The following is a 23,625-nucleotide window of genomic DNA, read 5'->3' as shown; positions in this document are numbered from 1 at the left end:
GGTTTCTTATTAGTTGACACTTGATCACACCTTAATTCGATGGAGCTGGGAGCCATGTTGAACCCACGTGTATCAGGTTCTAATTGAATTCCATTAGCCCTGTTGGTCCTAAGGGAAACAATGATTCCAATCCATTGCACTATTGAATTTTCATTGGAAAGATAATGTAGTCCAAATAAGAAGGGAAATAAATATAGGCCACCATGTGAAAGTGAAGTTGCACTGCACCACTGCTTAAACATAATGGTGTTGGTGGGGTGTCCTTTGCCAAAGTCCCATTTGCACCAATATTGTAACCAATTTTTCAAACAAAAAGCTGAGTTTCCACTATAAATAAAATCATAAAAGCAAGATTAATATTCATTTTAGATCTTATTTTATGAAAACTAGATAAATGAAGAACAACAACTATGAAAGTAGTAAAGCTCTCCCATACTAGACAAATGTTGATTAGAAAAAGACCCAGAAATGATCAATACCAAAACATTCAATCAACTTTAATCTCATAAAAGTTCATGCCTTGCAGGATAAATACATGAGCCATGACTGACAAAACATACAAACAAATTATATCAATTAATCTTTTATTGATTTCTTTGACGGCTTGGCTTGAGAAAGAAAAGAGATCACAAAAAATTCTCTGCAGATAGGTAGTTCATTTTGTTTTGAAACTATCTGATATGTATTATATCAAACAAATATAAACAATACATGGAAATAAATTTGCTTCAAAGGAAAGTAAATTGTGGAAAAAAAGACTCAAATATGCCATTACACATAAAGTTAAATAAATTAAAGAAATGAACTCATTGGATAACTCCATAGCATACTTAAAAGCCACCTATGTTCAACTAATGAAATTATTAACACAGATTCATAGGAACCCTGGATCTATTAAGTGTCTAAGTGGATCAAAATAAATAATTGAGTGAAAACCTATATATTCCCTTAATTTATGAAATTCCTAACAAAATTAAATAATTGAGTACAAATCTCTCCATGCATAAAAGATCCAATGTATATATATTATCAATTTAATTTTTCCTATCTTCCACTATTAACTACCTCGAGGAAAAAAAATCAATATGAAATTCTTTGCACTTAAAGGATCTAGTATGTGTATCTAATCAATCTTCTTTTATCATCAATCTTGTATATATAATTAGTTTTGTTTGCACTGAGAGAGCACCTAGCTTCTCTTAGTGAAAACAAGAGCATATGACTAGCAGACTTAACTAGGAATGTTTCTCTATTGAACAACACTAGGGTCTACACTATATTTTCAAGGATTGGAAAATCCAACTTCCTTAGGTCAGTAGTGGTTATGGTAGCAACAAGATATAATTTCCATGCCTATCTTGTGGTAGTAACTATCAGAGGAATAGGAAGCATGTTGTTTAACATTATTAGGATCGTAGCAAGGTTGACCTTACAGAAAAGAGGAGAAATCAACTTGTCCAAGACTGCATGCCCAATCCAAAGAAACTTGGACAAGTTTAGGGTCAACCACTTTCACTGATATTCAGAAGTCTGAATGGCAATGTCATTAGAAAGAATTGTACCAACATCTATTAAATGTAATGTGTACACTAGATATTTATCGGCATTTAGAGTCCCCAATCCTGCTCATAAATAGGACTTGATCTCATATCCTCGTTGAATAATTCATAAATGTATGTATTGACTAGTATGTCAGGATCCCTAGGAGTTACTTTGTTGTTGAGGACATGTCTAACTTGATTACTATGATAAGTGTCGACATTGTCATCTATGGTAGGAGGTTCAATCTAGACACACTTTGAGGTCCATCTTGTCTCAAACACAACTATTGCAATGTTTGTGAAATTCAAGTCGGCCATGGCAAAGTATCCAACATTAATCGTGGCATTGAAAACATTAGTGTAATATAGCGTTGTATAGGCATCCACTGCCTCTTTGTTAGTGGGGAGGGGCTAAAAAAGGGTGTAGTCCAATCCCACCAATCCATTTCTTTGCATATACACATAATAGGGATATATGTTAAGCATGATAAAATAATCATTTTTCTATATAAAATCGAGCATGAGCACAAGAATCGACTTAAAGCTCCCATTGAAGAAGGCCTGAGAGGGTGGAAAGGAATCTAAGATGATGTTAGAAAAATGAGGACTGGAAACCTTGACCTGCCTGTCCAGATTGGCTGCAACGAGAGTAGAATGCAAGAACTTCACGGTAGACAATAGATCTAAGGCAACATTGGGAATAGTAGTAAGAACCTCGCCACCTACACAGATTCCTTTGAAGTTGGTGTCTGGAAGGTAGGATTCCACATTCATGTTCACACAACTAGTTGCAATGGAGCTTGACCACCTTATCCCTAGCAATTGGTTTTTGGGCACTGTTACTACAACATCTATTATTGTTTTTACCTAAAATGTCAAAGTTCCTTGATCTGCATCATGGAGATGCACATGGTTCACTTGTTGTATCTTGACATGAAGTGAATTATTACTACATTTGAGTTCCATGCCTTTGAAAACTATTTCATTTGCTTGAGTACCCAACCATACAACCAACTTCTACTCGCCCTTGACCTTCCCTTCATTTTTCTTGTCCTCAAAATGACACCACTGAAGCGCAAGAAACCACAGTGAAATATTAGGCTCAGATATTGCCCAAGCTGCTTGAGGTCCATGAGATGGACAGTGAAGATGAAAAACCGCAGAAGTTTCTCGCTGTCAATGATAAAAAAAACAACGACCACAACAAAAACCTTTCCACACTTATGTTTTTTATCTGCCAGAGGAGGACGAAAATGGGTCGTTCAGATTGGCTCGCATGAACAGTGTTTGGACATAGAAATCCCATAGAGAAAATGCATTCGGCATAATTAAATGAATTCTATTTATAGATAGTGTTATAGTAGTTTGTATCTATAGATATATATATATATATATATATATATATAGACAAAATGAGCTTTTTCACAACATTTTTTCTTGTTAATTTTAACTAAAAATTGCTAAATATTTTTAAAAACTTGAGTTTAAGTTTTTTAATATGTAAAACTCAAGTGTCCAAGGGTTTATCGGATACTCAATCCATTTATGCATTCAAAAATGTATTCTAAACAACAAAAAATAAAATTCTTTCTTGAAATTCTTTTCCAAATTCTAATGAAAAGGTCTATTTCATCTATAAGTTAGACTATGTACCTATATATAATATAAAAATAAACTTTATAATAATATTTATGCCGATAGGAATTTTTTTGTGAGCTTGCAGTGGGACCCTAGCCAATCCAATCGCTCATTCTTCCTAGGACCAACTAGAAATTGCCATTTGGGACTAGCACCTAGACAGTCAACACTGCCTATACCTCCATAGTCTCCCAACAATCAATTTTCACTTCACGTATGCCTAGGTTGTTTGTTTGTTTCGGTATTGAATTGAATTGAATAGGCATGGAGGTAAGGACTTCATTCAATATCTCCATTCAATTTTTCTTGCTGCATTTGGTGTTTTGGGTGGACTTCCACAATCTCCATGTAATCAATTTTCACTTCATGTATGCATAGGCTTCCTGCTTCTGCATTGAATAGGCATAGAGGCAAGGACTTCATTCAATTTTTCTTGTTGTGTGCGTTGTTTTGGGTGGAATTCGAGGAACTAATATATATTAAAGAGTGGTGTGTTCTTAACTACTATTGTTTCAACAGGTAAATTTAAGAAAATCAAAGTTGAAAGACATCGAACTTCATCTAATTTGAAGGATTTCAATGGGTTTCTCTGAAACAGGTAACTTGTCTATACTGAATCATGATGCAAGTATTTTTTTGAATCTTCCCATTGAACTCATTAGATGATCAGTTGGTATTCAGAAGATGCATTTATGTAAGAGTGCACAAATAATCCCTTCTTTAATAAATGTAAACTAGATACAAAGCACATAATTTTTCTAGATATGGAAATATGGTGAGTTTTTTTCTCCCACAAAAAACCTCGCAAGGAAAATTTATGAAATCCTTCCAACTTTTAAAGGACTAAACATGGCCAAATATAACACACACTATAAACTAGTGTGAATTGCAAATTTCATTATTCAAAATGGAACTAGATTTACTAGTGTGAGTTGAAAAATAAAATTAGGAAAATATCATTTGGGATGGGATGACATGGTTGAAAAACACGAAAAATCCAACTAAAAATTCCAAGGGAAATTTAAATGGAAAATCTCATGGAATTTAAGAGCACATGATTCAGTCATGTAGAATTTACTTGCACCTACCACATGTTAATATAGAAAAACACCAATTAGGAAATCGCTTTAGGAAATTGATGATGAGGGAATGGGCTATTTATGAAATGGTTATGTTTTCCCAATGTAGAGAATTTTTGTAACGTACCCAAACCCTTCTTCTAGGAAAAGGAATGGGGTATAACAAGTTTTATTTTGACCTCCTTCTGCAACTACCTTCAAGTTGATGCCTCCTTCCACCGTCGGGATCAATCCCAGTGGTTCCTCAAGATCATCGAGTGACCATTAGATAAGATTGTACGTGCTTAGCATGTTAAAGCCCTTCGTGGGCTGAGTTACCCTTGTGATGGTTTTGACACCACTAGTCTTGTTTCTCCGTGAAATGACCAAAGGTCGAGTGCTAAGCCCCAAGATCCCTAGCCTCTTCTTACTCCCTTGTGCCCCTGGTCTGCATCTATGCGAAGTGACCAAGGGATAGCGCTTATCCCATAGCCATCTATTCCAACGCAATAATCTCAGGCCTCATTCACACCTACCGAGACCATAACGTCGGGTTGACATGTCCCATGGGGATCACCCGGCCTTACCTCCATTGGTTGCGTCTTTTCCATGAGGTTTCCTGTCATTCCTCTATGTCCCGATGCTTCATCTCCCAGAGAATTCCTTACCTGTGCCTACTTACCTCCACCACGATATTATTTTCAGGCCAAGCTATCAAGTGGGAACACTCATAATGTCCATCGGCCAATCAACTTCCTATCAGGGTGAGTAGTCTCTCACAGTTCCCATGTCATCAGATGCTTAGTCAGCTCGACAAATCCTTCCAGAGCAGTGTTGATTTCTTCGGGGCTCAGGCTAGCGGGATGACATCATGCTGACATCACCTACCATTATTGGGTACTCGGAGAAGGGATGGAATTTGAAAGGAAATTTTCCCATCACGGGGTGATTTTCCCATCAAATACAACTTGAAATTTTACAATACCTTCAAATTTCTTTGTTCAAATTGTGGAAACTGGCCGGGGAAGTGTGAAAACAGTCAAATTATACAAGTGGGTGTGTTTTGAAATTCAAACCATGCCTAGGATCCAAGAAAATTATACCATGTGTCCTTCTAGAAGAGAGAGAAAAGTCCTCCAGCCCCTTCATTTTGTGTCAATTATCTTCTGTTAATCAAAACCATCAGGTTCCACAATCTGGCTCCGACACCACTCCTGAGCGATTAGCAGTTTTGGAGGTGTGCCCCCAGAGAAACTCTCTTCCGTCAGTCTGTGTGATCAACAGTGCAAGAAACTTATTCCGGGTTCCCAAGGCCTAACAAGGTTACCATCTTGAGGCCCACTGAAATGCTGCCATGTGGGCCAGCACCCATATTCTGGTGCCTGATTTTCTTCCCTCTTCGTATCCTCTGGGGTGAATCTTGTGGGATGATGTGTTGTGTGGGGTCCACCTGATGCATTTTCATTGATGCATGCTTTCCTTTGTGGATCGGTAACTTACATCCCAATTCTTATCATGACTCTTTTAATCACGCAAAGTGATTACCTCCAAGCTATCATAGTCGAGTGGGCTCCACTTGTTCTATTTCTTTCTGATGCTTACAACTTGTGCCCCATTTGAAACCACTAGGTGTACTTGCCGGGGTTATAGTGCCGAGATGGCATCATCCCAATTCCCCAATGCCTGTGCCTTTAGAAATGTTATGGGTTATGTGTCTAGGCTTACATGGGTTGTGGTGTAACCCACCAACCAATAGAAACATCATTGGGCACATGTCATCTGTCATGTCATCCTTGTGCTTATGTCCTAACTCTCCTCTTTGAAATAGGTTACAAGATTTTGGGGTTCTGACCTCTGGGCTACTGGTATGAAATTTCCATTATGGGATTTGTCTAATGATGGTCCCGAGTTCATCAAATTAAAATCTTCCCAGTGACTTAGTTAAATTAAGTTTTCGAGAATCAACCCGCCCGAGACTTCTCTATCCATGTTGTTCTTCTCCCGACCAATCATGTAAAGGATTATTTTTCCCCTCAAATAGGAATCCTTCCCACCTAGGGTTATGAAAATGAAGGGAATAAGGTCATCCAACATTTTCCATAAGGTTAGGGCTTCACTCCTTTGAGCCACGAGGACTCCTTTTTCCTTAGCTTCCTATTATGGCCTAGTCGAGGAGATTTGACTCTCCCTCAGGCAATGTCTTCAACATAAAACTCTATAATCTTCTTGAAGATGAGCTCCATCATTGAAAAAGCTTCCTCAAGCGATTATTCTCGATTGTGGCTCTAGCTCAAAGTTTTTGCAAACATCTAGAGCTACTTCAAGGCCTTCACACTATACCAATGTAAATCTAAATCATTCCACGATGTTACCCCTCATGAGCTTGGGTGAATCCACTACAATGAGTTCCCAACCTTTATGTATTCCTTGTTTAAGGACAGGGAATTTGATGCATACCAGCGTTGGAAAACTTCTATTTGTGCTCTGTTAAGCACATGAAGTGAACTCCTGAAAGGACTTCACCTCTCCAACCACATGCTAGGGGTTCCATGCTCCAAAGAAAGCCTGAAAGTGGCTCTATAGCACCTGTCAAGGGTTTCCAAGGAATTTGGCTATTGGTAGGGACTTACAATCCTCATGACCAAGGCCCTTGGGGCAAGAATGGAGGCTATTGAAATTACAAGGTTGAGATTCCTCTGATACATGGCTAAGAGTCTTTAAGGTTGCGAGGGGTGTTTCCCTTGGAATCAACACATAGCTCACATGCTAGTGCATAGTCAAGCAACTATTATAGTTTGTATATGCGCATAACCTCTACAGATGCAGACCATGTCAGCATGAATCCTCTATGTAACCATTATTCATTAATAAAAGTGGTTCTTATGCTAATCTTTGTCATATTATTGGTTCATATCTTTTTAGATCCTTTTCTTTGTTCCTTCAAGGATGTACTATATATATATATATATATATATATATATATATATATATATATATATATATATATGATTTATTCAATCACAACAAAGTATGCTCAGGACTTCCTTAACACACCATTCTATCCCATAAATATAACCTAATCTTTCTTCTTAAGTGTAGACATTACATCTTATATCATATAGGAGCTTAAGGGTGAAAGGAAGTCAACATTTATCTATGAGAGTTATGCGCTTTACATGTGCTTAAATCGAGGAATCACATACTAAGTCATTCGAGCTTGTGAATCAATCCCTTGTACAATGTTAGTGGTTGTAAGACCTACAACAATAGTAATTATACCATTGTAACATGAAAGATTCTCTTTGCTACTTATTAGCAAGGAAGTGATTAAGACACACATATTATTTGCAAGAAGCTTATGCTGAACATCATAAATGGTATCATCTCATGAATTGTAACTTCATTTCTAGATTACAATGACTCTTCAATGTTACCAAGCTGCATATATCAGTTAACCTATGTAAGAATTGAAACTCCACTAAAGGTTGAAATTAGCTTAGAATCAATGTTGGTTTGTGTTATATTCTTTCCATGACTAGCCCTAGTAGTTAAAATGGGGGTTAGGGACGGGGTTGAGTTCCCCCTTCGTTGTGTCGGGCACAGCGGGGGGGCAGTAGCCCCCCTCTATGAGGTCTGGGGCAACACCCTGGGGAATTTTTTTTGGACCATATATTAGGTGGGCGAACCTGTGGTGAACCTACCTATGGTTTTGCGCATGGATTTCGCACATGGTTTTGGGCATGATGGTTTTTGGTCCATGGTATTTCGTACATCCAGTCAAGGGAACTACGATTGTGTTCTAATCCAATGTTAATGGATTGGGGTTTATGGATGCTTATACATGTATATATATGTATTTTAACATTGAAAGTAACATAATGAAAAATCGATCTAGTAGTCTCGGTTTTGGGATCCAGGGAAAAATATCTGTGTATATTTGTTTTATGTGTTATTCTCTCGCAATTTTTTATTTTCTATTTTTAGAATTCATATGCAAGTAATTTATGAATAGGGTTGAAACCTACAATCAACTCACACAAAAATAAGAATAATTATCTTTGGCCATTAAGGACATGAAGCACTTATATTTTTTCACACATTTTAACTACCCATGCGGTAGATAAATGCAAGTGAGCAAACTTGTCAGGCAACCATCAGCATATCAATCATTCACATTTCAACATGAAAACCACACAAAAGAACTTATCTTGGATTTATAATGAAGATGAAAAATTGAATTTTAGACTTCAACTCTCCACAAAACCATAGATAAGTTGCAACCAAGCTACTTGCAGCTGTCACCCGAGAGCTAAATTCCAAGGGTCTGAGGTGGTCTTTCTCAAGAGAATTCATGTCAATCTACCAGCTAAAAAAGGGACTCCAGAGGTACATCTTCCTCTGCCCACCAGCTGATCAAAAACTCTCTAATGTAGATGGAGTTCTAAAGGCCAACTGCCTCTACCCTCTAGCTGTCTAATGAAGGACACAAAATACTCGAATAAAAACTAGAGTCTTGTTGCCTCTCCTTTCTTTTGCGCTACCTCCTGCAACACTATCTCGTTTCTTTCTGAATTCAATCTTCTTCTTTGTCTACTATTCTTATTTTTCTACACATGACTCTCATGTGTTCCTCGATTAAAAATCACCCTAATGAGTCTCCTCTCCTTCTACTTTCTGCAGCTTCACAGTTTCCTACCAACACTCTGTCTCTCATTAATTTTCCTATTCTTTTGTTGTTTGTTTTTCCTTGTTGTGGTTTCCAAGACAACATGGGCTTGTCCCTCATATTGAAGCTAATTCATTTCCAACTGAAGTCCCATTCCAAGTACCATCCTTGTCCTTCAATTCTCAACAACCATCCTTTAATGGTTGTCATATACTTCAGACTTTTCTTCCTTCAACAAGTAAGGTGAAATTCCCAAGAAATTGACCTCCACAGACCTCTTGGAATTTGTGTCCCTTACTCAACCCATTTATTTTTTTATAATTCAGTTACATAATGATCCATTCCTGGCTGGGTTTTTACAGACCCCTCTCTCTTGGGGAACACCATCCTCGATGCTCTCTGTCCATTACATAGATAAACATGCTAAATAATGAAAACAACTACATATTGTCCTTGGAGCTTTATATTTATAGCTCTTTACAACATTTAATTATATTTACATCTTTATTATTCACAGTTGTGTGCCCAGTAACTAACATATTATAAAGAAAACGTTAATCAGATCAACCACTTCATGTAGTTCTTTGCAATTTCCTAGTGCTTTTGCCACACCAAATTCGACTTAGATTCTTTTCTTCGTTCTAGAGGGAAGTATTCCTCCAATATTCAGCATTGTTGTTCCTTGTACTCATGTTCCATTAGAAAATAGTTCCTAACTCATTGATTCTTGATACAACCCCAATGTGCTTATGATTCTAATAAGCCATATCATGACCAAGAATCCCAACTCATTTTCCAGCCTTGCCTTCTCTGCTTCTCAGTCCCTTGGGAAATCTGGTTACCCTTCTCTATGTAGTCACTCACCTTCTAAGTTTAGGCATCCCCTTTTCTGCTTTGCAATCCCTTCGGTGATCCATCATTTGGAAAGGCTTCCTCGTGTCAAAAGGAGTTCAAACTCAAGGCACGTCCTTGCCTTCAAATCTACCATACAATCATAGCATTCTTCATGGTAATCAATTGAAATCATTGGTGTTAGTGTATCGTAGTGGCCCCATCCTTGAAATATTTAATCACTGTGCCACTACACATTTGACGTATTTCAAGAACGCTAATTATCTTGCATCTAAGTCCCTCCACCCATCTGGGTGATTTCATGCTTTCCTGCATCATAGGACAAATGAATCCATAAGTTCCATCATTAAGAAAATTCAAAACTTTTAAGCCATACCTCATCAATAGTTTTCTCATGAGGTGAACTTGGATTTTTTCCTTTAATTCCTATTATAGCCAAATTAGGTTAGCTCATGTAGCAACAATTATAATTCAAATTATTGAATTTAAATTCCTAACAAAATCATGAAATCATGAAATATTGATACTTATCTTGGTTTACTTATTGATGTTTTCTTTGCATACATTGAATTCGTAGTCTATCAGGAAAGCACCTAGTGTCTTATCTTCACTTTGACCACGTACACACACTAGATCGATTGCCTGTCGATAAGTATCCAATGATTCTCCTCACTTTGATCACATACATACACCAGAACAGTTTCCCATTGGCAAGTATCCAATGCCTTCTCTTCATTATTGTCACGTAAACACACCAGATCGGTTACTTATCCTCAATCATTCAATGGCTTCTCTTCACTTTTATCCCATACACACACTAGATCAGTTTCCTGTCGGCAAGTATCCAGTTTCTTCTCTTCACTTCTCTTCTCTTTGACCTAAAATTTATTAAGTGACTCATCGACCTCAAATGAGCACTTAAGCCCAATTTCAATCTAACAATTATGGGCACTACCACCTAGGTAGTATTCTATCGATATGAATGTTGTGTAGGCCTAGGCAGTCTCATGCCTTTTTGTGTGGCACTACACAATATAAGGCCCTAGACAACCCTATACTTGTATCTTTCAAACACTTTAACATATACACAACACATAGGCCCAGATAGTCCCATGCATGTCCTTGTTGGCATTATGATGAATGTGTTGTACTTGATGGCAACCCACTTTTAGCAGAACAACTCACTTATATATATAACTAGATGAATCTACAAAAGAGATATCAGATGTGACAGAATACATGACAGCTCAAAGGAATCAGTTCAGATATAATATACAATGACAACTCATTAAGATGACAATTCTCAGTATGGCAAGTTAACTTTGCCATCAAGTCCAAAGGGGGAGATTGTTGGCATTATGATACAGGTGTTGTCCTTGACGGAAACTTACTAAGATGACAGATCACAGCTCAGGCTCACAGAATGAAGAAAAAGAGATATACGTAGGTTCCTCTTAACAAGGTCATGTATACACGCGGGATAGCCGATAAAAAGTCGCGTATGCATATGCACGCACTTTCATGCACGGAAAAGCACGTACATGTGGGAAAACTTATTTTTAGTCCATGGTATTTGGACCTATGGTTTTGGACCATGGTATCTCGTCCAAAGTATTGACCCCAGGTATTTGGTCCAAGGTATTGGTTCTAAGTGGTTTTGGACCATGGCATTGAGTAAGGCCTAATACTATAAAAGGAGGAGAAGATCATTAGGCAAAGACACATATAAAGTCCTGAATATCTGATGAAGTATGAGATCTAGTAAGCAAGTTATGGGTTCATGATGCTTTGCTTGATCTGAGCCAAGGAGGAATCTCAGCAGTTGATGGAGAAAAAGATCTAAGGATAGATCTAGATCTAATGGCTTGGAATGAATCATCTCTATACGGCTTGATTGCGCTTATTCTAGATCTGTATACTAACACATGTAATGTTTTGTGAATATTATGATTTGGGTATAACTCAAGTTTGGAATAGCTGCAAATCATGAATGAATATTTACAGATGTATACACTGGTTGACATTGATAAAAGTGCGTACATACGTAGGTTAGATACATCTGAATAGTGTATACCATATAAATTATGATGTTTGAAGTTACAGGTGGTTCTGGTTGTTGATGCAAAGTCCGAGTTCTGGTGACTGTTTACTGGTGTCAGTGTTCTGCATATTCATTGGTTGATTGTGTTTAGCTTTAGTGTTGATGGATGAGATCTATAATGGATCAGGATCATAATGAATTATCTTTATGTGATCTGAAGGACTAGATCTAGTTGCTAACATATGTATTATCCTTTTATATGTAATGATTTGGGTATGTCTGAAGTCAGGAAGTGCAGCGAATTTATAAGTAAGTAATTGATGACATATATGTTGGTTCGCTTTGGTGAAGTTGCGTATACATGCTGGTTCGGCTCTTCCAAGTAGCGTATGCACTCTGATGCATGATTTATGATAATACAATTGGTTCTGAATATTGTTGCAGAGTTCTGAGTTCTGCTCTATGTTTTGGTGACTGCATTTTATTGACAGGGTTTCAGTGATTCAGTATTGGGTGATTCAAAGATTGATGATGCAAGTGGTGATTGATTTTGTGCTTCAATTATATTGATGGGTCTAGTATGAAAATTGGATGAAATGTGGCCTTCAGATTATGGTGTTGTGCTTCAAGAGTATCCAGTCTGAAAATTTATGAAACGTGGTACCTGGAGGAAGAAAGAGAAGGTTGTAGCCTTCTATAGGTCAGCACCTACGTACTAGTACATCAACTAGTACAAGAGCTAAGGGGGTTGTAGCTCCCTTCCGGGAGAAGCTGGAGAATGAGACAAGGTTGTAGCCTTCTGTAGGTAGAAGCCTGTGTACTGGTATAAGACTGCTCCAGTACAGAAATATTGTAAAAATAAGTTTCTTGTTAAAGGAAGATAGAGACAAATTGTAGCAGGTGGTTTTCACCCACATTGGGTTTCCACCTTACATCATGGTGTTAATGTGTGCTTCTTGTGTGTGATGATCTGTTCTATTTTACTGCACCTGTTTACTATTCATATGGTTAATGAAGTTCTAATGCACTAACTAAAGATCAAAATTTATTGGATTAACTGAATCATAAGTTTACTGGATATATGCTAGTTGTATTAGACACAGTTGCGTGTACACGTGGGTTCCCTTAACTAAAGTAGCATATATAAATCTGAGTATGGAAATGAAAAAGTTATTAATTTGCTAATATTGATTCACCCCCTCCCTCTCAGTATTATTTCCAACAGTCCTAACTCACAAACACAATACATAGACCTATACAGTCCCATACCTACCTATCTTGAGACACAAGCCTAGAAAGTCCCATACCTACCTATCCTGAACACATTTGCACAACACAAATACATATGGTACGACACAATTCACATAATACAATTTTACCCCATTCCCATGCACAACACATGTACATGTACAAAAGAAACACATATACACAACAAATATCACATTACACAACATCACAATAATCCAAAGACCACTTTATCTCTCATGGCATATCACCATATTGTCTTTCATTTAGAGACCATCTCGTCCCATGCATGTGACCCAGGCCATAATGAATAATTTATTTTTCCCATGTTCTTAAACTTGGAATGGGCATAATATAAAATACATGTTCACATAATTATAAATTAGCAGAATTCACCTTTATGACCAACAAGGTTCCCATTTTTGCAGTAATATTTTCATGCTATCCATATCACCAGTTGAATTTTTTAGCAATCATCCTTTCATTCAAATGACCTCTGATAGCCCTGTCAGTAGCAATGGTATTTTCATAGGTATAAACATATACATCAATCAACATGAGCATGTATATAATATACAACCCTATATCAATATAATGATGGATGCATCATACAAGTATCCATCAACATAGTCACATATGCATTATATAAGTATTCATCAACATAGTTACTTTTCGAGCATAATCAAGTATGCAAGATATAAGGATCCATCAACATAATCATGTATGCAGTATATAAGTACACGTGTAGGTATAGTGAGGGGTTAAGATAACTCCCTTCTTGTCACTTTCCTAGTTGCACATGTCTCTGTCCATTATTCTCGTGGACCTAACTAGCCCATTAGGTTGTTACATTACTTAATCATGGCCACAAAAACCATTAACTTGTTCCCAAATAGATCCATGGTTTATATGACTCCCTGATTGAGGCCAAGCATGTGTTATACAATCTATTCATAGAGCCAATCATGCATTAGACAATCTCTTCGCACAGGGATTGTCTTCATCCTTGTCATTATTTTCATGTTCATTGCCCAATAACATTCTATCTCACATGGAACTTTACTCGACATTTTCCCCTTCATGCCTATCAAGCACCTACCCATTTTCGAGGTTTTTTTTTCCTTCCAGCCACTCCAACCTTCTCATTCCAAGATCCCCAAGCATGCAATTCGAAATTTAAAGATTGAAAACCAATGCAAGAGGAAAATAAGGAAAATATTTCGAAAGGGCATAAAATTCACAACAACAGTCATCCAAAAAAACAAGTAAAGCATCATCATAAATAAAACCAAACCAGTATGATAACCAAAACTAAAAACCAACATGATAACCAAAACCAAAACCAACATTACCATACACAAGTCTAAAACAAATTCATATCAAATCAAGAAATTAATAATTTAAGCCATAACACGTAACTATAAAAAAAAAATTCCCCAAACTCAACTCAATCTCCATGATTTCAATATTCATGGCACTTTCAGCTATTAGACATGCTTATCAATTAGATATGTTCAAGTCTTCTTCACAAGTCTCACACAGCCTTGAAATATTATATTCCCAAAAATTTCACAGGGAATCTCCAACCTCATACATGTATATATATCTACAAGTCAAGTGGTTTGAGTGTTATAGGGAAAAGTGTTTATATAGAACTGCTCTATCCCACTAAGGTGTGGTAGCTACCTTAGAAACAACAGAAGAAAGTCTACTTTTGGTTTCTTTTATAATAGATAGATAAAAGAAGAATAAGGAGGCCAACCTCTGTCTTTCGCTTGACTCCTTGTTCGGTTCTTCTCCCTTCTTGCAGTCTTTCACTGCTTGCTCTCTCGTACACCCAACTTCCCAGAGTACCTGCAAGATCACAGCAGCACAAAACTATGCAAGAACATGGATCCACTATCATAAATAATCTAGGGTCAGATACAAATTAACCATACAAATGCATAAAACATGAATTACACAAGAATATGGAAGAAAACAAGAATATCTTTATTGATAATCAAAGTAGAGTCAAGAGAGTTACAACCAGTTGTTCCGACCCAGCATCATCCTCTTGACAAGAAAAGCCCTCTTTTCACCTCATACAAAGCTTATATCACCCAACATACATTGATATCACCTCAAGAAACTAATAGCAATTCCTTACAAGATGCCCAATTCCAACCTCTGGATCTCTGGGATGAGGGATCCATATATAGATATCTGTAAGGGGGATGAGTCAGCTTTGTGTTTTTGATTAGTGTCCTCCCACTGATAGTCCTTTCTTCCGCTTGGAGATTGAGGATCTCTTACTCATCCTTGGTCGAATTCAGAGAGGCAAGTGTCACAGGAGAAAGTTCTGGAAGATTCCATGCTTTTCCACCTTGCAAAATAACACTGCCATTTGTCTCTTCTCGCTCAACGCACCCCATAGAAGGGCTTTTTGCATTGCAGCGCACCCCCATAGTGTATTTAGGTGAGCTGCAGCGCAGCTTGGCCATGGAGCAAGTGCACTGATCCTGTTTTGACCCATTCTGAGCAGTTTTTCATGGAGAACTTCTGGGAGAAGCTGTAATCAGTTGACCTTGTTCCTTTAGGGGTTGGAACAACACTTTTAGGGACTTAGGAGCCCTTAGATTATGGATATTTATGCTTGGGGTTGTAGGGCCCAAAAATATCTATAACAGTTTCCCCCTAAAGCATGAGGTCGTTAATTCTTTTTTAGATGTCGGGTGAAATGCTTTATAATGAAGATCCGGAGTTCTTTCAAGCCAAGAGGAGACTTGTAATAAGATACAACACAACACATTATCTTCATAACATTTTCATGATCTAGATGAGGCGGGCATTCCCATGCTCATCTTTATAAATTCATTTTCATGTACATAGGACAGACAATCGTCTGAGTATAGACTGATGATTCGGATAGAGCCGTCATCTTTTTGACTGGATGATTATTTGTGCTGTAATGCTATACATTTGATGTTTTTATTTTCCTAAATATATATCGCAGCCCGGATGGATGAAACTAGATCCGGGGTCTTCAATCTCATTCGATCTTCACTCAAAGTACAAGTCGATCCATGTGAAAAAAATATTGGAGTCGAACATGGAAAGACATCACCTGATTACCAGCCAATAATGTAAGTTGTTAACAGGCGCGAGAGGAATCACTGATAATGATGAGGACCCTCAAGGTACTGCAGTACAATCTACGTAGTGTGAATAAAGGACTTGGCATCGAACACCACGCAAAATCTTTCGGTCGAAGGTCATTGATGTAAACCTTTCGCCGGAAGTGAGAAACTTGCCATTAAGGCATGCAAGCTTCAAAGTACTGGGGGGTATTCCTAGATCAACTTATTGGATAATGAGTTGATGTCGACAAGAAGTGATCCGTCATAGGAGGGCCTTGATGAATCCCACATCAATGACACGGAATGGAGCAAATGATTTTTATGGAGGTGAAAATTGTCTGATGATATAAGGTTTAGGATGGCGGTCATGAAAGAATGGAGTATAAGTGTATTGTGGAGGGCGAGACTCGGGTGAATTCTCTGAATGACTTCTCTTGAACATATCAGTGACACTGACATGATGGATTGGTAGCATTAACCCAAAATGTGGATGGTGTGATGTGACCATGGTGATCTGACCGGTGAACGAAACAACCCAACCCGACATCGAAGCAGAGTGAAAGTGTCATGTTCAAGAGCGACTTGCTACAAACAAAGTTTCTTCAACTTTTCTTCCCAATTTTTCCCCAGTTATTGCTGACCAGTACCTCTTTATTTTTGTCAAGCTTGAGGAGGATAACATATGCTTGTTCTATAATTTGCCCTTCGGGCAAACCCATCGCTTTGTTTTACCGAGCTTAGCGATAGTGAAACTCGTTCTTGTCTGCCACGGACAAGTTTGTCGCTATTAAGCTTTTAAAAAGTTTAACGACAAAGATAACTCGTTCCTTTTCAATTTTAGAGAGTCTGAAAAGGGACGTAAAGAAATCTCCAACATTCCTTTTTCGTCACCTAATCCCTTAAGTCCGAAAAAGTATAAAACAATACAAAAGGGATGGAGTTTCGATCCTTTTAACGAGCCGAACAAAACAAGTGCTCGATCTTTTTGTGTAATGATCCCTCAAGTCCAAAAAGATTAAAATCTAAAGGAGGGATAGCACTTCCGGTCACTTTAACGAGCTAGAGAGGCCAATAGCTCGGCAATCTTTTCATGTTTTACGAGTCAGTTGAAAAGAGCTCAAAGAAGACTCGTCTTTTGAGGAATGAGTGATAAAATGGGTAACAGCAGATTCCAGGTAAGGTTTGGAATTTTCCAATCATGGCAGTGTTACAAGGATGTCTAACATAATCACTCTTCGCAGTTGTTCCTCAAAATGGGTAAACAATCAAATGGAGGTGAATGATCGGCCAATGCAAAAGTGGAGGTGATGGTGCAAACACGCCCAAGGCTTTAAAAGGCTGAAATCTTACATTCACGATGGTTATTTACCGGAAATTGGTTCATATTTTAATGAGCATAAACTCTGGAGGAACATGTGCTCATTGCTTATATTTATTTTTTAACGAGCATGAAGTCCGCATTAAAACTACTCAATAAATCTAGTCATATAATAGGAATGTCTCATTTGATATGGAAAATTTTCAATTCTTTGCCCTTGAGCCTCTTACATGCAAGCTAGGAGCGACCAACTACTGTTTATGGAGCTAGTTAGCCACTAAAGCAAGGTAGGAAATCTGTCCTTTAATCCGCCGAGCCTTTCGGAGAAAAGTTCTGCACGAAACGAATTGTCGATTTGACCATTCACCCGACTCGAGTGGTTATAGTTAGAAAACAAATGAGGTTAGTGTTACGCTGGTCTCTTTTCACTTGTTTGCGAGAGGTTTGCATGCCCCCAGGTATAAAATATAGTTTCAAGGTTACCCCTTCTTTTATCCGTTAAAACATTTGTTTTACCGAGAGAGGCCTACCTCTTACAGGTTACCAAAGATTGTTTTATTCACGGTGTAAATGAAACATTTCTTCGGCGATGTCTACCGAAGTAAAAAAAGGTGAATGGTGGTGCTCACTCACTCACATAGCTTTGACAAGAGAATCTTGTTCCAGTACAACCCCCATTTCCAATTACGGATGGGAGTACGGAGGTCATATATCTCTCGTGGAAACCTACCCTATACCTGAAGTTTTCTTGCCGAAGCAGACCAAGGTGCATGCCCCCTGGGTTTCAGTCACGCCCCTGAATTACTCGTGCTCATCGGGCTGACGGACTGGGTGTTGAGACATTCCTTGTGTGAAAAGACCATTTAGGAATGGTGTACGACTATTTGCTATGTGTGAGCCGGGGAATGAAAGCTGGTCTATGAGCTTGACCACTCTTCCTTCGTGCGGAAAACCCATTACTCTAAAGAGTGAGGAGACAATTGCTCCCATGCAATAAATATAGTCTCGCCCAAGGAGTTGATTATAATCTAAGGGACCTTGGACTACTATGATGTTCATTTGAACGGTTTTCCTTTTCAATGTTATTGGCACATTGGGAAGGATTCCTAAAGGTCGACTGGTTCCTTTGTCAAAGCCTGTTAGATTTCTCATTTCAGGCAAAAGCGATGGCGAACCAAGCGCTTTCCAAGCAGTCGAGGAAAGGATACTCACAGAAGCCCCTTCATCTATGATAGTGTCAGCCATAACCATTTTATATATTTGAATAATAATTCGAAATGGTATACTAGACAGTAAACGGGGTCTGCCTAGTTGATTCCAGTCAAAGGAAACAACTAGGCTGCTTGGAGGTGGGACCTAATAGATGGCTAGATACAACTCTGACGAACTTCCTTCCTGCGGTAAAGGAATGGGTAAATTGTTCCCTTGTTCATCAGAGTCTGTGTTCACGAAAAGAATTTGGACGGTGTCATCCTTATTCTCTTCGGTGACGGTATCATCCGAAGATGGAACCTCTGAAGGCAAGACCGGGTCAACTGCCATCTAGACCTTTTGACTTTTTTCTGGTGTGGATTCAGACGGTTCATCTTCAATGATAGATGCTTCGGCTGACCACTTGAGCGGGCCAGCCGGATTTTCGACTAGTGATGGACTCGGCAAGAGTTTTTTATATCCAGGTGGAAGTCGTAATGGTGAAACCGGACGATCTTCCAGCACTCTTTTAGCCTCGTCTAAGAAGGGACAATGGTGGATGGCGTGATCGCCTTCACACAATTTACAAGGAAATCTATATTTTCCTTTTTGTCCATGGGCTTCACTCTCACTAGTCGACGGTGTGCTTTCAACATGATTATCAGAGGTTGACGACACCGGATTGTGCAAATGAGGGGACCAGTCCCTTAGGATGCGAGGGATGCAGGGACAATCTCTCTGATAGTGGTCTCCTTTGCAAATGACACATGGTGATTTAGGCCTAGTCGGTGCAGTGTGTGGATTTTTGCTAGATAACGATTTGTTGCCCCCTTTCATTTTTGGCTCCTTCTTCTTCTTCTCTCTCTTTTTCTTTTCTTTCTTCTTCTCAGGTACTTGATCCTTGGCTTCACTAGCCCCATCAAGTGAAGAGGAAGGAAGAGAGGAAGAATTGGATGAAGTGGAGGTTTGGGGGGTAACTTTTGGATCGTTTAGCTGATGACTTGATTGTTCAGGAATTGCAGTGTTCATAACAACAGAGGTTTAGAAGAGCCATACCGGCAAGCCTATTGTCAAACCTGGAAGTGACAATGTGGCCATGTGGGGTGCACCCATATCTCCCCAAGAGGAGAAGGGACTAGGATTCCCTCCAAGGGGAATTCCTTGGTTGGTGGACTCTATTTTCTCAACCCAAGATCAATGTAGGAAAGGTGGCAGTTATTCCTTTTAAAATAAATTTTAGGACACTTTGACACTACTTGTTTTTTCAATTTTAAAGAGTCGAGAAAAAACAAAATATGACTCTAGTCTCCTTCTATTTTTAATGAGCCTGAAGTGACAAGTGCTCAGATGGACCTTTTCTGTTAAAGAGTCTGAAAAGGAATGAAAGGGACTGCTCTGGAGATCTAGGTAGAGGGTTTACCAAATCAATCGCAAAACTGCAGAATACGTTTTACGGTACGGCAGTAAATCTTCCCGAATGCTGTGTTCGGTGCATTGCGATCGATAGGGCGGCAGACATGGCTTCCTATGGATAAAGGATAAAGCCTATAGTGGTCTCCCAAAATATACTCGATGGTACGTGGGAGCACAAGTCCGTATTGGCACTTGTCATCTCAAAGTGGAGGAATCACCCAACCAACAGTAAAAGCGATAGTTACCACATTTTATGACGCCGGAACACGTCTCTATCCTAGACCTCTAGATGTTGCGTTAAGTTCCAAAGCGTTGTTAGATTCATTCAATTTATTTTAGAGTTGATCATGTTTATGAAATTTGCCTTTTTGGTTCACTGCATGATGTATAGATATAATTCCTAAAATGCAATCTAAGATCATAAACAAACTTTTATCTTCTTTATGCCATGAAAATCCTAGCTACTAACGAAAGATAGACAGATTTCTTTCACAAAGAGCAAAGAGCACACACTATATGCACTTTTCCTAAATCAAACCAATTAGACTGTCTAAATGCAAATGCACATGCTTGTATTTTTTCGAATTTCTTAAGATGTAGATGATAAAAAGAAAGTTTAATACGCAAATTTGAATTATTTTTAAAGCGACAGTAATTTAACAACTTTCTTTCAAAAAGAAGTGAGGGTAAAAGAGACACTCAACGATTTTTAAATGAAATATTGATTTTCGACACTTTAAAAATTACACCAATTCAAATCATATGCAAAAGAAAATCATGTAATTGACTACCAAACAGGAGTATTGTTTCCTATGGCTGAAAACGACAGTTACGACACTTTCAAATCAAATGACGACAGCTCGATTATGTTACTTTTTACAAATGAGAAATGAAAATGACTAAAATACACTCAAAACACTGACAGTTCTTTGCACATTAGAGGCGGAATATTGGCAAGGAAAAGGGTTTCAAACAGAGGTGTACTGATCACAGGCTGCAAAATTCAAGAATAGAACTGAAAGGAGTGAACTCAAAAACCAACATCCAGTGGCAAAGGCTCAATCTGATCAGCGCACCTGTAACACAGGGAAACTGGATTGCAGCGCAGGTTCACCACTCGGGAGGTGCGCTGAAATGCAGTTTCTCAGTACAGAGAGTGCATTGGTCCAGAGACGAGACTTTGAACAAGTTCCGGGTCACAATTTGCAGTTCAGTTCAGGGTTTTTGGTCGTGAATATGATGATCAGGAACTTAACAATCAGGGGTAGATCTAAATGAGGTTACTAAGGCTACCATAAAGGGCAACTAGAGAGTTTGTAGATCAAATGTTCAAGTCATAAACAAACCCAGAGATTGACTAAATCAGCGTTGATCTACTTTGCATTCGTAAAATGAATGCAGTTCGAAGGCTAGCTGGCTTAGCTTCAGACTCCGTCTGTGTGTTTATAAAATAAACAAATGTAAATGAACAAACAATCTATTCGCTCCCCAACGGAGTCGCCATTTTGTTATAGGGAAAAGTTTCTATATAGAACTGCTCTATCCCACTAAGGTGTGGTAGCTGCCTTAGAAACAACAGAAGAAAGTCTACTTTGGTTTCTTTTATAATAGATAGATGAAAGAAGAATAAGGAGGCCAACCTCTGTCTTTCGCTTGACTCCTTGTTCGGTTCTTCTCCCTTCTTACAGTCTTTCACTGCTTGCTCTCTCGTACACCCAGCTTCCCAGAGTACCTGCAAGATCACAACAGCACAAAACTATGCAAGAACATGGATCCAATATCATAAATAATCTAGGGTCAGATATAGATTAACCATACAAATGCATAAACATGAATTACACAAGAATATGGAAGAAAACAAGAATAGCTTTATTGATAATCAAAGTAGAGTCAAGAGAGTTACAACTAGCTGTTCCGACCCAGCATCATCCTCTTGACAAGAAAAGCCCTCTTTTCACCTCATACAAAGCTTAGATCACCCAACATACACTGATATCACCTCAAGAAACTAACAGCAATTCCTTACAAGATGCCCAATTCCAACCTCTGGATCTCTGGGATGAGGGATCCATATATAGATATTTGTAAGGGGGATGAGTCAGCTTTGTGTTTTTTATTAGTGTCCTCCCACTGATAGTCCTTGCTTCCACTTGGAGATTGAGCATCTCTTACTCATCCTTGGTTGAATTCAGAGAGGCAAGTGTCACAGGAGAAAGTTCTGGAAGATTCCATGCTTTTCCACCTTGCAAAATGACACTGCCATTTGTCTCTTCTCGCTCAGCGGACCCCATAGAAGGGATTTTTGCATTTCAGCGTACCCCCATAGTTAGGTGAGCTGCAATGCAGCTTGGCCATGGAGCAAGTGCACTGATCCTGTTTTGACCCATTCTGAGCAGTTTTTCATGGAGAACTTCTGGGAGAAGCTGTAATCAGTTGACCTTGTTCCTTTAGGGGTTGGAACAACACTTTTAGGGACTTAGGAGCCCTTAGATTATGGATATTTATGCTTGGGGTTGTAGGGCCCAAAAATATCTATAAAATTGAGGCAATGCCCCCTTTTCCTTCTTGGTATCTTGCACCATTGCTGGGTGTCTCTGTGGCTCACAACGGTCATTTTCTCTCTCTCTTATCATGGGGACAATCCTTTCTCTAGTGCTTTTCTCCACAACACCAATAATAGATTATCTTCACATCCTTCTCAGTCTAATAAGGAATCTTTCTACTTTTACCATCCTTTCTTTTGGAGGATTCATCTTGACAGTTTACCTCTCGCAACTAATTTTCCAACCTAGCATTCCACTCATCTAATTCTTGCAGATTTTTGGTGAGTTTTCCAAGTTCTTTCCTATATGTTTTTAGCTTAGCCTCTAAGCCTTTAAGCTTGACCTCCAAATCCCTAAAGGTTATTTTCCTTTTAATTTATTTCACTCTTTCTCGTTATCTATGGGTTTGGTTCATATTCTACTACACCATGCTAAGATACATGTTTCTTTTTGCTGCCACTAAGTCTTGTTATGTTTTGCCACATACACTTAACAGTTAGTTCATAAAATAAGTTAATAACACATATGTCAATTTTCATATTTACCATGTTAGGCTAATGATGTAATCCTGCATCTGTGACACATTATTAAGATCATCATCAACCATATGTCATATACCAAAACACCAATTATCATACATAATATTGTTTTCAAAACTTAGCAACACGTGTATTACTATTATTCGTGAATATTGTTATGCCAGAGAAACCATTAGAGTTCAATCTTTGACCATACTAACAATATTATTTAAAATCGTCCTCTCTACTGAGGCCACACCACTGTTTTTAATCAACTTTCTAAACACAAGATGAGTGTGACCTTCCTCTCAAGGTCATTAGCAACCATGGCATCTCCAACTTCAAGGATCAATTAGAAAGATCTTAGATTATGCTAGCACTCATCATGCTTATATTTGTCATGTTCACAATGATGCATTATAGGGCCTGCATCCGAGTAATTACCATGCACTCCTCTTTCTAAATGTTATACAATGTCATAC

The 23,625-nt window shown here is 38.4% G+C and overlaps 1 pseudogene; it reads right to left on the bottom strand.

Annotated features, from left to right (window-relative positions):
- Positions 1-1,269: 1,269 nt before the first annotated feature.
- Positions 1,270-2,507, bottom strand: LOC149240285 (glucan endo-1,3-beta-glucosidase 3 pseudogene; annotated as a pseudogene).
- Positions 2,508-23,625: the final 21,118 nt, after the last annotated feature.

This window comes from Pinus tabuliformis, chromosome 8 (assembly GCF_031772625.1).
Source record: "Pinus tabuliformis cultivar Carrire ecotype Pingquan chromosome 8, CPIR1, whole genome shotgun sequence".
NCBI lineage: Eukaryota > Viridiplantae > Streptophyta > Pinopsida > Pinales > Pinaceae > Pinus > Pinus tabuliformis.
The sequence above is the reverse complement of the archived record's forward strand: the minus strand, read 5'-3'. Positions and strand labels throughout refer to the sequence as shown.